Raw genomic sequence first — 13,139 nt, forward strand, 5'->3', positions numbered from 1 at the left:
ATAAGCACTGAGATAGAATTATTAAAATTGTCCCTTCCACCCCAAGTGGCTGATTCCAGAATTGCCTTCCCTAGTGTAAGGAAATGCTTCTGAACTAGCCAGCTTATGCTGCATTATATTTTTCAGCTTCCCAGGGAAGCTCTTACTCTTCAGTAGACAACATTTTACGGAATTTAATACTTTTACCTGAGAACTTTTCTTTAGTTTTCAAGTCTACAGAGTGGAGATAACATTTTTTTTAATTATATTTTTTATTATATTTCTCTCTCAGTCTTTTGATATAATTGAAATTATTAACTAAAATCTTGTTTTCTCTAATAGCATGACAAAATTTTCTGAAATACATTATGTTAAAGGAGGCTACACATGATAAATTCTTCAAAATGCCTACAGCACCATCTACATTGCCTGCCCAGTGTTAAATACCTTTCTTTTGCACTAACCCCTGGATGCTCTGCACAATTAACCCCTACAAGACATCCACAGCTCAGATCTGCAACCAGCCCAAGCCCTGTGCAGACTGTGAACACAGGGAAAAGGGAAGCAAATGTATCGCTACAGCAGCTTCCACTGCCCAGTTCAAACCAACCTCTGCAGCCTCACTCAAAGCTGACTGTTATCAGACACTTCCCTCACTTCTGACTCTGCCTCTCAAACTTTCTATTTGAGTAGATGATGACCAACAGGGAAGTGTGCTATCTGAAACAAGGTATGCCTCTGGTTTACATATTGAAGACTAATTTAACGATCAGTATTGTGTATACTTCTGTAATTACTTCAGAAGGCTCCTCGAAAATGTAGCAAAACATTTTTCTCAACTAGAGAAACAGACACTGTATTGCGTGGCTATGACAGAGTCTGAGCTGAAGGAAGAAAGAATAAGGAGTAATTAGGAAATAGGCAAGCACTTCACCCAACAAACCAATTAAATAACCATTTTCTAAGTCTTCCCCTTTTTTGACACTGTAAAATCAATGAATATACAGATGATACAGTAGATCCAAGAGCTTAGCTAATGCAATTATTATACTAGAGCAGAAAAGGACACTCACCCTTATCCTGGGCTCGCGTGGTAAACTCCAGTGGAGTGAATCTCCAGAAAAAATCCTTCCCCACTGACAGTCAGCTCTAAAACAGGTCTAGGAGAGGTAGAGCCAGGCTCCACCCCTTTCAAGCAGCACAGGTGAATTGCCTTCACCTGTGATCCTGTGGCTGACTCTATGCTTGCCTCAGGTGATCAATCAGAGGTTCAGGCCATGATTCTGCAGTTCCCATACACATACAATTTAGTTATTAATTGTCATTTAAAAATACTTCTTGTTCTTACAGAAACCATTAAGACTGTTTGAGCCCATGCTTAAAATTTTCCTTTAAGTGACACGTTAATGAGATCATGTACATAGTTGTCTCGATTGTGATATTGGAGAAAAAAAAAAAAGAACAGTAACATTCTGATTTTAAAAAGAAATGGTTTCAGATAAAGTCAGTGCAGTTCTTTTCAGAAATTCCTTATATCTGTACTACTTCAGCTTCTTCTTCCCCTCTTTTTACTTTCAATAACCCAATCAGTTCAGAATAAATATTTTTCTCTGTTTTCTGTATCAGCTTTTTTCTTTCTAACTAAAAACCATCCTTTTTGTTGCTTTCTTCCTCAATTTTCCATTTATTTATTTATTTATTTATTATTTTATTTTATTTTTTTTTAACCCAAGGCCATGTCTTTTAATTACTCATCATTGGAGAAACAAGCACTGTATCTTTGCTTTTTTGACTTTCTTCCCAGGAATTGCAAATGTCAAGATATGTTTTCTCTTCTCTCTCTCTCAAGCACAGTCCCTGGCTTCAGATTTTTTTCTAAGCAATAGGCTGCCCAGAGAAGTGGTAGAGTTGGCATCCCAGGAAGTATTTAAGAGACATGTGGAAATGATGCTTCGGAACACATTTCAGTGGTGGACTTGGTAGTATCTTTTCAAAATAAATGACTCTTTAATTATTCCATACTATTAGAGTATTTAAAGATAACTAAACAGTAATTCTATCACTCAGTAGTCTATGTTCATGTTTGACCAGGTAGTCTATATGACAGCAATAGAATTTGGGTAATCATAGATGCTGCAAAATAAAGCTCTTATTATGCTGAAGATGAAAGGTAAGATTTCAAGAGCCTTCAAAACCTCTTAAAAGGCAATGGGACTTTAACTTCTTTGAAAAATTCTGCTTTGCATCACAGGCTGTAGTTTGATATAGTACCCTGCCCACTCCATTACGTTGAATTACCTCATTGTTCCATCAAGAGAGACATTAAATTACTACCTACAAATTAATCAAAACTTGAGCAACTGTCCATTTGATTCTTCTGAGCAAATAGAACAAAAAATAATCTAGTTTTCATGCCACATATGCATCAGAATAGAAAGTTCTTGAATCTTTGAGAGATTGGAGGAAAAAAAAAGCTATAAAAACACATTTGTTCATGATCATTGATGAAGGTAAATTAAATTGCAAGGAGAGGCTCCATCATCTTTTTAAAGTTCATGGAAAATTGGAGAGGGTAAATTGAGAAGAGCTGCCTCTGACAAACAGCCATGACCAGTCAATAGTTGTTGACAGTTTAGTTATATTCTTTGTTGTGCTATCTTTTGGTTTTAACTGTTGAAATGGCTGGCCTTCCTCTACATGTGAAAGGAATCCACAAAATACTCATTGTTTTGCTGTTGGTTGGTGAAATAACTTCAGAAGAAAAAAATTAACTGTTAATAGTGGAATAGAATGAAAATTTAAGTTGAATCAGAGAACAACTTAAAATCCTGGGAATAGATGAGAAAGACTTCTTCCCTTATAAAGGTTCTCTGTCTTCCAAATCAATCTTCTTCTTCGTCCATATTTTTGAAACTTGTACATAATTACTAATTTTGTTGAGAACGATTTAATAAAATAATTAAGCATGCAGGAATATAACACCATAACACTCCAGCAGACTTGATATATCAGTTCATATATCATAACATATATCATTGTAATATCAGTTGATATTACAACTGACTCTAATTCAAAGCATATGGGCTGGGATGAATGGCTCAAGTATACAGTGTCATAAAATGTAAATTATAATTCCATAAGGAAGCCTAACCCTATACAATTAACAATAGAAGACAGTACTAACACAACAAAAGAGCACTGAGGAGAGTTCTAATTAATAGGAAAAAGAGCAGTATAATTACAAACTAAGATATGTCTGTCTCCATTTCAGCTTGTGGTTTGTGCTGGAATCCTGTTAATTAAATATTCGTAATCTATCCTTTATTTTGCCAGTTAAGTAATAATCTTGACTTCTGTGTGAAAGGTAATTTATCTAAGGAACTTTGCTCCACAATCCCTCCTTTCATTTCATGTCTTTTTGAAACAACTCTTTTTTTCCCATGACAAGTATTTTGAAGACAAAACAGTGAAATTAGGAAGCGATTCATAACTATACCAGACAATATATTGGCGAAAGGAGGGTGTTTCATGGATAAAAGAAGCTTGGGGGAAATACAGTTTTTCAGATGAAATTCTCTACACTATTTTTAAACAAAACAAACAAATGTATTCGCTATAATTCACAGTCTTGCTCCCTAATATGACAGAAGAGCCTGTTTCCTCATCCGCTTCAACTTTACAACAAATGAACCTTGCTTCTCAAAGGAAACAGAACTGTCTTCTTAATTCATTGTTATAGATGCTGTAGAACATTTCCACATTTTTGAATATTAGTCTGCAAAGTCTTAAAAAATACTGTACAGGAATTTATTTTGGACCTGTATGCTTGGTTTAATGACAACACGTAGAATTTAGCTTATATCATTTTGACAAATTTGGCTGATGCAGAAGCCCAGTGGGAAAATATTTATTTGGTATGCATAAATAACACTCATTTTCTTGATTGAAAGACAATATAGAAATATTCTTCCTTATGTTTCCTAATGGACTTTCTGCTGATGATATTCAGAGAAGCACTGCTATGTGATGGCAAATAAATTGGTCAAAAAGAAATATATTAAAAGCAGATGATCTTAATGATAAGGTACAGGGATATGCAAATACATGACAGTCAGATACAGTGAAGAGTTAAGTATTTTTCTAAGAAAAAATGTCTAGCTTCATTAATTCTTGAAGCTACTCTTCATCTGACTGTAACTGTAATAAAAGCATGGAGTAAATATCTGTAAACATCTGTAAATATTTGAAAATATCTGTAAACATCAAAAGGGCAATCAGAATCACTTACAGTGGAGCAGCTGAGACCCACAGATGTTTACCAGTTCTAAAAATCAAGACCCATCTTAAGATAATTGACTCTGAGCATTTAAATTTAGAAACAGTTATGTGACAGATTGCACAGGTTTACACAAAGACATATTTGCAAATTGTCATAAACATTAACAACTTAAATTCAAAATCTAACCAGTGGGTTTGTAAACTAATCTGGAAAATTCTCTAGATTTCTAGTTATTTAGCATGCATTGGCTTCTCTTGATAATTTGAAAAACAAGGTGTTTCCTAGAGGTTTTGAAACAACAGCTATTAGGATTAGGGTTTGGTGCAAGCTTCTCTCCAAAGAGGAAAATCAATGCCTTCTTTAAACCTATTAAAAAACAGTGGCTGCCTTTACGATGCCTCTTTCAAGTAAGGATTTTTTTTTTCCTTTTTTCCAGATTTTTTTTCTTTTTTTTTTTTCTTTTTTTTTTTTCCCCTAAATTTCAGCTAAGCTTTTAGGTACACGTTTCCTAGTCCTTCAGGCAGATATTTGAGAATAGATTTTATGAGCAATTCCTAATATACCTATATCTCCTCCTGAAGCAGACTTTCTGGATTCTACACTGTAACCTAAATTAACTGTCCTCGAGTTAGTACATGATCTCTTTCATTACCTCAACCTAGATCTATATTGACACAGAGTGCTTTTCAATAGCATGCAGAGCAAACTCAAAACTGCTTGCAGCTAATCTTGAAAAAACACTCTGAAACTTTCACCAAATGTCCTCCTTAGCTTGCCAGTGGGACACTGGCAAGATGATGGTGATGCTGTTCTTTTGAAAATGTGAGTTCTTGGTGTTTAGAGGGAAACATCGCTGGAAAGAGAATGTAATGCCTATAGAAGAGCAGGTTCCACATTCATTGGTTGGAACTAAGCTTAAGGAGAAAAAAAAAAAAGAAAAAAAAAAAAGAGGAATGAATCACCTCTAGACTCGGAAATACTCCATTCTAAAGCAAACTAATGGCTTTCCCACAATAGGCAACTTGCCATAAACTTACTGACCATTACTACCAAGAGCACTGATGGAATAAAGATGCCTTGTTTAAAAGCTTCAGGTCCTTCCTTGTTATCAGACTGTTTTCTAAGTAGGAGTAACTTCTCAGTCATGCATGGAAAATTAAACTTTAAATAAATAAATAAATTCAAGCAAGCTACTCCCTGAAATTTATTTCTTCTGTGTCAACCAGCAGCCTTTCTCTTGTGTGACATGTCAGTAGCCATGAGCAACCTGAATTTGTGTAGTCTAGTTAAGCTAGACTTGTAAGTAACTTGAAAAGGGATGGGCAATGTGTCATTTCCTTTGCAAATGTACGGGAGGTAGAAGTGGAAATGCCAAAGCTTTTTAATGTTAACTCTTGGTTCTAACTGGTGCTCATGACTCATTGTGATGGTGTGTGAGCAACTAGATTGTGCCAATAAAGGAAAACATGAACAGTTTATTGAAACTAATACATGTTTACTTAGGAAACTGTTTCCTGCTCTGATTGCAGGTAGGGTTGAGCTAACTTTGTATTGCTATAAATAAGTTTACAAGCTTAGACACTAAGAGTGTGGATGAAGAATGATAAATATTATAATGCTTCTGCTTGGCAATAAACACATGCCTAGAGCGTTTGCCAGGCAGTGCAATATCTTTGTAAAATATCCATTTGGTGACTTACTATGTCATGTACAACACTGAGGTTAAATGACACTGTCTACTACACATAATACAGCTTTTGCTACTGCAGTGAATTTTTTAACATACAGGCTCCTAAAGTTGTTCTGCTAAGCACTTGCTGTTTTCTGTTGTTTCAGGTTTTGTTGTGTTTTTTTTTTAAGTGCTTGAAAATACATGTGGTGAAAAGTTTATTTTGTTTAACTTCCCATAGATAAAAGTTGCTGCTTTAGATCTCACAGATGACAGAACAGCAGTAACTGAGTTCAATAACAAGAAAGGTTCCTCAGACTTCTATTGAAAAAGAAAAAAAATCTGAATTATGATGAACTGAGATAGCTGTGATAAAAGCATCCACATTAAACTTGGACTTAATTTAGTGAACTGCTAGACCAATAACCAGCCACCCCCTCACTCCTCCTCCTCAGATAGACAGGGGAAGAAAGTAAGGTGAAGCAGTGGCTCGAAATAAAGAGAGAGATCTCTTGCCGATTACCATCATGGACAAAACATGGACAAAACTATAATTGTGAAAAATAAGCTTAGCTTATTGTCAACTAAAAATAGAGTAGGATGGGGAGAAAAATAGAAGACAAAGCTGAAACATCTCCACTTCACCCCACTCTCTTCCAAGGCTCATATTCTCTCCTTTATTTCCAACTCTTCTATCTCTTCCTCAACCTCAGCAGTGCAGGGGAATAGGGAATGGGCATGGTAATGACCATTCATAACACTTCAACTCTGTCACTCCTCCCTCTTCACACGCTCAAGGGGGCCCTCTCCCACAGGATGCCATTCTTTGGGAACTGATCCCACGTGGGCATCCCACAGGCTGCAGCTCTGCCAGCACCACCTCAAAACGGCTCCATACCATGGGACCCATCTTTCAGGCACTGCTCCCCGCAGCTCTCCAATGAAATTTTAAAAAGGTTTTAAAAACTAGAGGCACTGTGAGTGGTGAAACTGGGGGTGAGAAAATGTCATTGCCCATAAGTGAACAAAATAATACTATGCATGGTTTTCAAGCAACCACTGCGTACTTGTAAATCCACTGACTTTCCCAGAATTTCCTTCTAAATTCCAGGTAAAACTTCAGAGCTGTATCAGCCAACACTTATTCACAGTACAAACACTTGATGAAGTGAATAACGTAATTATGAGTGTAAAGTAAATAAAAATGCTTAGCAAGCTTTAATTCCTTTATAGAACAGAATGGGCTCTCAGATGGCATTGCACTCCCAGAGCGGGCTGTGCATGTCTGTGATCTGGCTGCCAATGCTGCACACCCGACATTTCATTCGCACGTACTGCTTGGTGTGGTGTCAGGACAAACCTGTGCAAAGCTGTGCAAACACCGTTCCCACAGTGAGATTCCAGATTTAAATCAATGCATAAGCCTAGATTTTTCAAACACTGCTTTCCTCCCTACACGTCTGTTGAATGGCTCTTTAAATGAGCAATTTCCCACTTACTCTTTCTCTAAGAACTGATGTATAGTACTTGGATGAGGCAGCTGTATTAAATTGAGTCATACTCAGTTTATAGCTAATTTTCAGGTATTAAGCTGACACAAATATGGTAGAATTGCTATGCTTTGCCCCACTGGGTTTCATATCAATGCTGCCACGTACTTCTAAACAGCATTTGGCTGTTTAGGCCTTCTTTTCTCCATTGTCCAGGCTCTTCATCATCACAAGACTTCTTACTTGCATCCTTTTCCTTACTCCTCTTTTTTTCTTACTCCTCTTATTTACTCACTAGAGAATCATGCAACTCTTCTCAAGCAGTCTCATTTTCACAGCATCTAGTAAGATCTTTATGCTTTGCTGCTTGTTAAGTACTTTCATTGTCAGTTTCTTTTTAACCAGAATGACTAACATAACATTACTTCTTAACATGGAGATGACAGAAACTCTGACTGATTAAATTTCCAGCTACAAAGGACCACAGTCAAACACTGCTAGTGCAGAATTGATATCGGTTTTCAGTTTAATTAAACTTGTTGTGGCTTTATACTATATGAGGATAGATTTTTAGCAGAGAAAGAAGTGCAGAGATTTAACCCCCAATCTTAAGTTCAGATTTATTTTTGCTTATACTTGTCAGTAGGTTGGCTCAATTTGTAGATGAAGCTGATAGAAGCTCTTGGGCTATGAATGCATTTAAAGCAGTCTATTTTAGCCATTCTGAGCTCAACACCATGCTAGCATAAAGCAAATCATTGGCTTTTGATCACTAATCATCTCCTTAGAGGGTCCACATCTCAAGATAAGAATCATTCCTCTGAACATTTGTGGAGACCAAACAGCAGAGGATGTGAGCACAGTGCAGTGAAGAGCAGTGCACTCCAATAAGGATGCTGTCATAGCAGCTGTGAAACAGCAGGTCATCTCCACTGATGCAGAATTTTATAAGCACAGCATGCAGGCTCTTGTTCATTGCTAGTGAAAACATTTTACCAATGGTGACGACTGTTGAAAAATACTGTTTTGTGCTGAGAATTTGCTCTATCAAACAGTGGGATTGGTCTCTTTGTATCTGCTGTAGTTTGCATGGAAATAAATAGGAGGCATTTTCAGTGACCTATATATATATGCATTAGAGTGGAAAACATTTATATTGCAAATTCTGAGACAGTAGTTCTTCAAAAGTGCTATTGTTGATTGCATTGCTAATATCTTACTTCAGTATCCATGCAGTACACATTAGCAGTATTTTTCATCTGATTTAACAGCTATTGTAGATAATGTTGTAATAATCACTGTCACCCAGAAGACTTCCAAAGGATGTAGAAGAATGGTTTAGAATGGCCTCCAGCAGCACAAATTCTACCAAATAAGAAAATCCTAACAAAGAACCTTTATGACATTTCTAAGTAAACTGAAAACTTGTAGATAATGTATATATGCGCATATTCTGATTTCAGTCATATAAATGCAGAGAGATACTAACTCATAAGTATATGAGGAAATACTGAGTAATTGACTTTTCTTGTGGCAGAGATGGATAAGCTTCCTTCTCAACTGTAAGAAGTTAGAGAAAATTACAGTTTTCTGAACAGTGGAATTCTTGCATCTTATTGAGAGGCAAAATAAGCAGCTTTTTTTTTTTTTCCTGCCTTTAAGTAGCAGTCCTGATTGCAATTTATACCAAATGTGAATTTATTACATTTTTTTCTTCTATCTCCTTATAATAAAATAGTATGCATGTGAGAAGGAGTAAGAGATTATGAAAAGAAACCATCTTCATTTGTTTCACTTTCTAAAGTAAGTGAATGGCAGAGTACAGTAGCATCCTGTTACCCAACAATAGTAGAACCACTTCTCTTGGAATCCTGTTCCAGTTTTCTTGGGGAAGAACCATTTTGAAATACTCAAGCCAACTCTCTTCTACAGCTGTTACTGAAATAGAAACGATGGTACGCACCGCTACGGCAATGCCATGCTCCTGGTGTCTTCAATGCAAGAACACAACTGAAGTGACATACTGCTTTTAATGCTGGTCTTAGCAGTTTATGTCCCCATTCAATGTCATTCCAGCAGTCTTTTAAACCTAATTAAATAGCTGTTTATCTGGATTCTTTCTACTTGCTCCATGATCTATGCACTTGCCAAAGCTTACATTGGTGTGTGAGTCTAATTTGCTGCATAGCCTGAGACTCTGAAACCTTTTTCCTTAATTTCTCTCACCAGAAGCTGCTTGTTTTTCTTTTCTTAAACTGGATAAATAAAAGGTCCATTTTTTTAGTTAATGGCAGAAAAGTGTCATATGTGCTCTTAATCTTCCCCTGTTGATGCTACACTTACATCAAGGTACATGACAATTTGCACAAATTTATGTGAATAGATTTATTAATAATTATTTACAAATAATTATTTAAAATGTATTTTAAATGTGCCAGTGCATTGGATAACTTGATTCAGTTATCTAAGAAGCTCATTTTAAAGGACCCAAATTGTCCTTTGCTTTTTCCCTCTGCTCTGCCTTTTTCCATGTATTATATTCACCACTGCTGCCTAAGTAGTTTCCTCTGTCTTGATACTTTCCCCCTTTGGTTTTCCCAGTGTGTTTCTGGCACCTGGTCTCTAATAGTCTCCTGAAATGAGGTTGCCACCTCCCTCACACTCCTTTCCCCCCCCCACCCCCCACCCCATCTCCGCCCTCTTTTAAATGCTTATTTGATTTCCCACAGGGTATGGATGATTCAACTGGAAAAAAAAAAAAAGTGGAAGATACGAATTTGTATTCTAGTCTTCTCAAACAGAAAATGGAGTTGTGATGACAAGAGTGTCAGTTTCATCTTCACCTTTCTACAGACACCCGTCTGTTTCCTCTTTGGGTACAGACAGTTGGAAGGACTAATTGGCAAACGTGCAGTTTTAGTTGTCCTTCATGTCTTTTTCCAGAGCTTGAATACTCCAAAAAGCATGCATCTTGGACAAAATTGAGATTATTGATGAGAAACTTTGTAAAATGTCTTTGCACAAGAATATGTATTCTTATAGTACTATTTCTTGTAAGAAAAAAAAAAAAAACCACCAGCATTACAAATGTCCATCTTAAACTGTCATTGAAAGCTAAAATCTACAGGTGAGAGTCTAAAAAAAAAACTAGATTTCTATGCTCTCATCCTTCTCGCATCCTTCAGGCACTGCAGGAATGAAGAAACTAGACAGACTCTTTCGCAGGAAATGACACTTTGTATTTTCCCCCTAGAGATTCAAAACACAAAGTTCTTGTTCCATAGACAAATCCTGACAGCCCAAATGACTCCTTAGTGTCAGCCAGTGGCACTAAGAACATTAGAACAATTGTATCAGGTCAGAGCAGACATCCGTCTAGCCCAGCATCCTGTCTGGCAGGAGCTTAGCGGATGCCGAGGAAAGTATATGAGAACAGAACAAGCACATAACGATGCTTCAAACATCTGGTGATTTGTGACTCAGTGAATTTTATCACTGAAGAAAGTGTATTGGAAGTAAGTAAAAGTCTTGGTAGAGTTATTTACCTGATTTTTAATCCCTTTTTTTATTTTGAATATTATAAGCTTTTCTCCAGCCTGCCCAATAATTCCATAGGTCAGTGGTATGTTGTGACAAGAATGACATCCTCCCCATTTCTTTTTAATCTACCAGCACTATTCTCAGTTGGTCCATAGGATATTTACAACATGCAGACTTGTATCACATCAATCATTACTTTTCCAAACTGAAGAGTCCTGGCACTTTTAGTCATTTTTTGTATAAAAACTGTTTTATACCTTTGACCATCTGTAGTCCTTTGCCAGTTCTGCTTTAGTTTTTGAGACAAAGAGCAGAACTGATTTCATAGATCTATAGAATAACAAAATGGTTTGGGCCGGAAGGGACCTTAAAGTCCACCCACTCCCCACCTTCTGCCAGCCACCAGATAAGGCTGCCCAGGACCCCATCCAAGCTGGGCTTGAGCGCCTGCCTCCAGGGATGGGGCACCCACAGCTTCTCTGGGCAGCCTGTGCCTATCACGGGCACAATCCTCTAAATGAAGAATTCCCATTTAACTTCTAAGTTTCCTCAAATTTCCCCAAATTTCAGACTTTCATCTTTCAGCACTGAGAAATGTAGGCTAATGTTCAACTCTATCAATCATAATTAAAACCCCAGCCTTAATTTCACTGGTAACACAATGGCTCTCAGCTGGCTCTTACTGCTGAGGTGCAGTGGAAGTAGGGCTGACTAAAGGGAAGGCGAATCAGAAGTAAAAGGTGACAGCAAGGTGGCTGCTATAGTTGCACCACTTAAAAGTTGCAGTCTCACACCATACAAAAATGAAAAGCAGTGATCAGGTTCCATCCACACAAACAATGCCCACATAAGTCTGTAGTGATGAGGCAGGCTTAAGCTCAAGCCAGGAATTCATGTCACCAGGTCACAGACAGCAGGAAATGGCCAGACACAGACACAGCTGCAGCATAGCACAGGCCAACTTACTTACCTGAAGCTCCCAGATGAGGGGATGGAGTCCACCAGCCTAGCTCTTCTTGCGGTCCTTCTGCACTGTGATCTGAACTGCATGATGTTGGGCTGAATGCAGCCAGGGCTGGAAGAGGTGGTAGAGTTCCATGTCTTGTACAGAGCCCACACAATTGCTGCTAACAAATGAGAAGGAGGTAGTGAAAATTGCATGATTTTAGCAAGGAAACAGAAACCAAAAGATAATGCATCACGCTGCTGTTGTCATTTACCCATTACAGAACTAAAATGCTCAATTTAAATGCAGCTTTTGTTGTTCTGACTCAATAAATATAGTATATTGTTCACCAGTTCATTTTTGTATGTATCAGGCAAATCTACCTGCAGATTTTAGTCTGAAATGTTTTGTACGATCTCCAAATTTAGCAGAAAGATTTGGCTGCATTTCTTCCATCATTTTGTCATTTATTTGTTTTGAGTTTTATTCATTCTTGGTTGCTCCTCAAATCAAAATACATTTCCACTCCAGGCTGTGGTTCATGCTACTCTGGTTTATACAAATACAGAAAGAAATAAGATAAATCTGTAATGATAGAATGTAGCAGACCATATAATAGCTTAAAAATTGGGAAAATCTTTTTGAAGAAGATTGAGGGGAGAGCACATAATGTTTATTAAAAATAATAATTAAAAAATTTAGATATTTAGATCATTATTCTCTGAAATTGAGAGGTATAATCCTAATACCTTAGTTAAGAGTTTGAATTTAACAACAAAAGAATACCATAGAGGTACAAATAAAGCAAGACAGTTCTGGAGTACTTTGCTGGCTTATATATGTTGTTTGAGGTGACATATCTCTGTGAATATATTCCTGTACCTTACTGAGTAGATTTTTTTACATCAATTCATCTGGTCACCTTAAAAAAAAAAAAAGTTAGGCTTGTCCCAAAATTATGTTTGTACAATGATATTGCCTCAGGTCAGTTCTCTTAGTTCCACATACTTCTTTGTAGTAATTCAGCTGTGAACACTTAAATCACTTATATCAATATTTAGCATTAGTTGCCAAAATGAGAACTTACAGAAAAGTTATCCACTGGTTATGAAAGAATTGCATTTTTTCCCATAGAAAAAGCTACAGAAAACATTTTTTCTGTTTGCAAGAATTTGGGAGTAAGCTGTAGCTGGAATAAATGAAAAAGGATGATGAACGATCAGAGCTGTTGGAATA

General features: G+C 36.9%; 1 long non-coding RNA gene across 1 annotated transcript; it reads right to left on the reverse strand.

Annotated features, from left to right (window-relative positions):
* Nucleotides 1–10,130: 10,130 nt before the first annotated feature.
* On the reverse strand, nt 10,131–12,820 carry LOC128091182 (uncharacterized). The gene is made up of 3 exons (XR_008211287.1): nt 12,728–12,820; nt 11,928–12,084; nt 10,131–10,387 (listed from the first exon to the last, which is right to left on the reverse strand). It is a non-coding gene; the product is annotated as an uncharacterized LOC128091182 (long non-coding RNA).
* Nucleotides 12,821–13,139: the final 319 nt, after the last annotated feature.

Source organism: Tympanuchus pallidicinctus, unplaced genomic scaffold (assembly GCF_026119805.1).
Source record: "Tympanuchus pallidicinctus isolate F22 unplaced genomic scaffold, pur_lepc_1.0 scaffold5, whole genome shotgun sequence".
Lineage (NCBI taxonomy): Eukaryota > Metazoa > Chordata > Aves > Galliformes > Phasianidae > Tympanuchus > Tympanuchus pallidicinctus.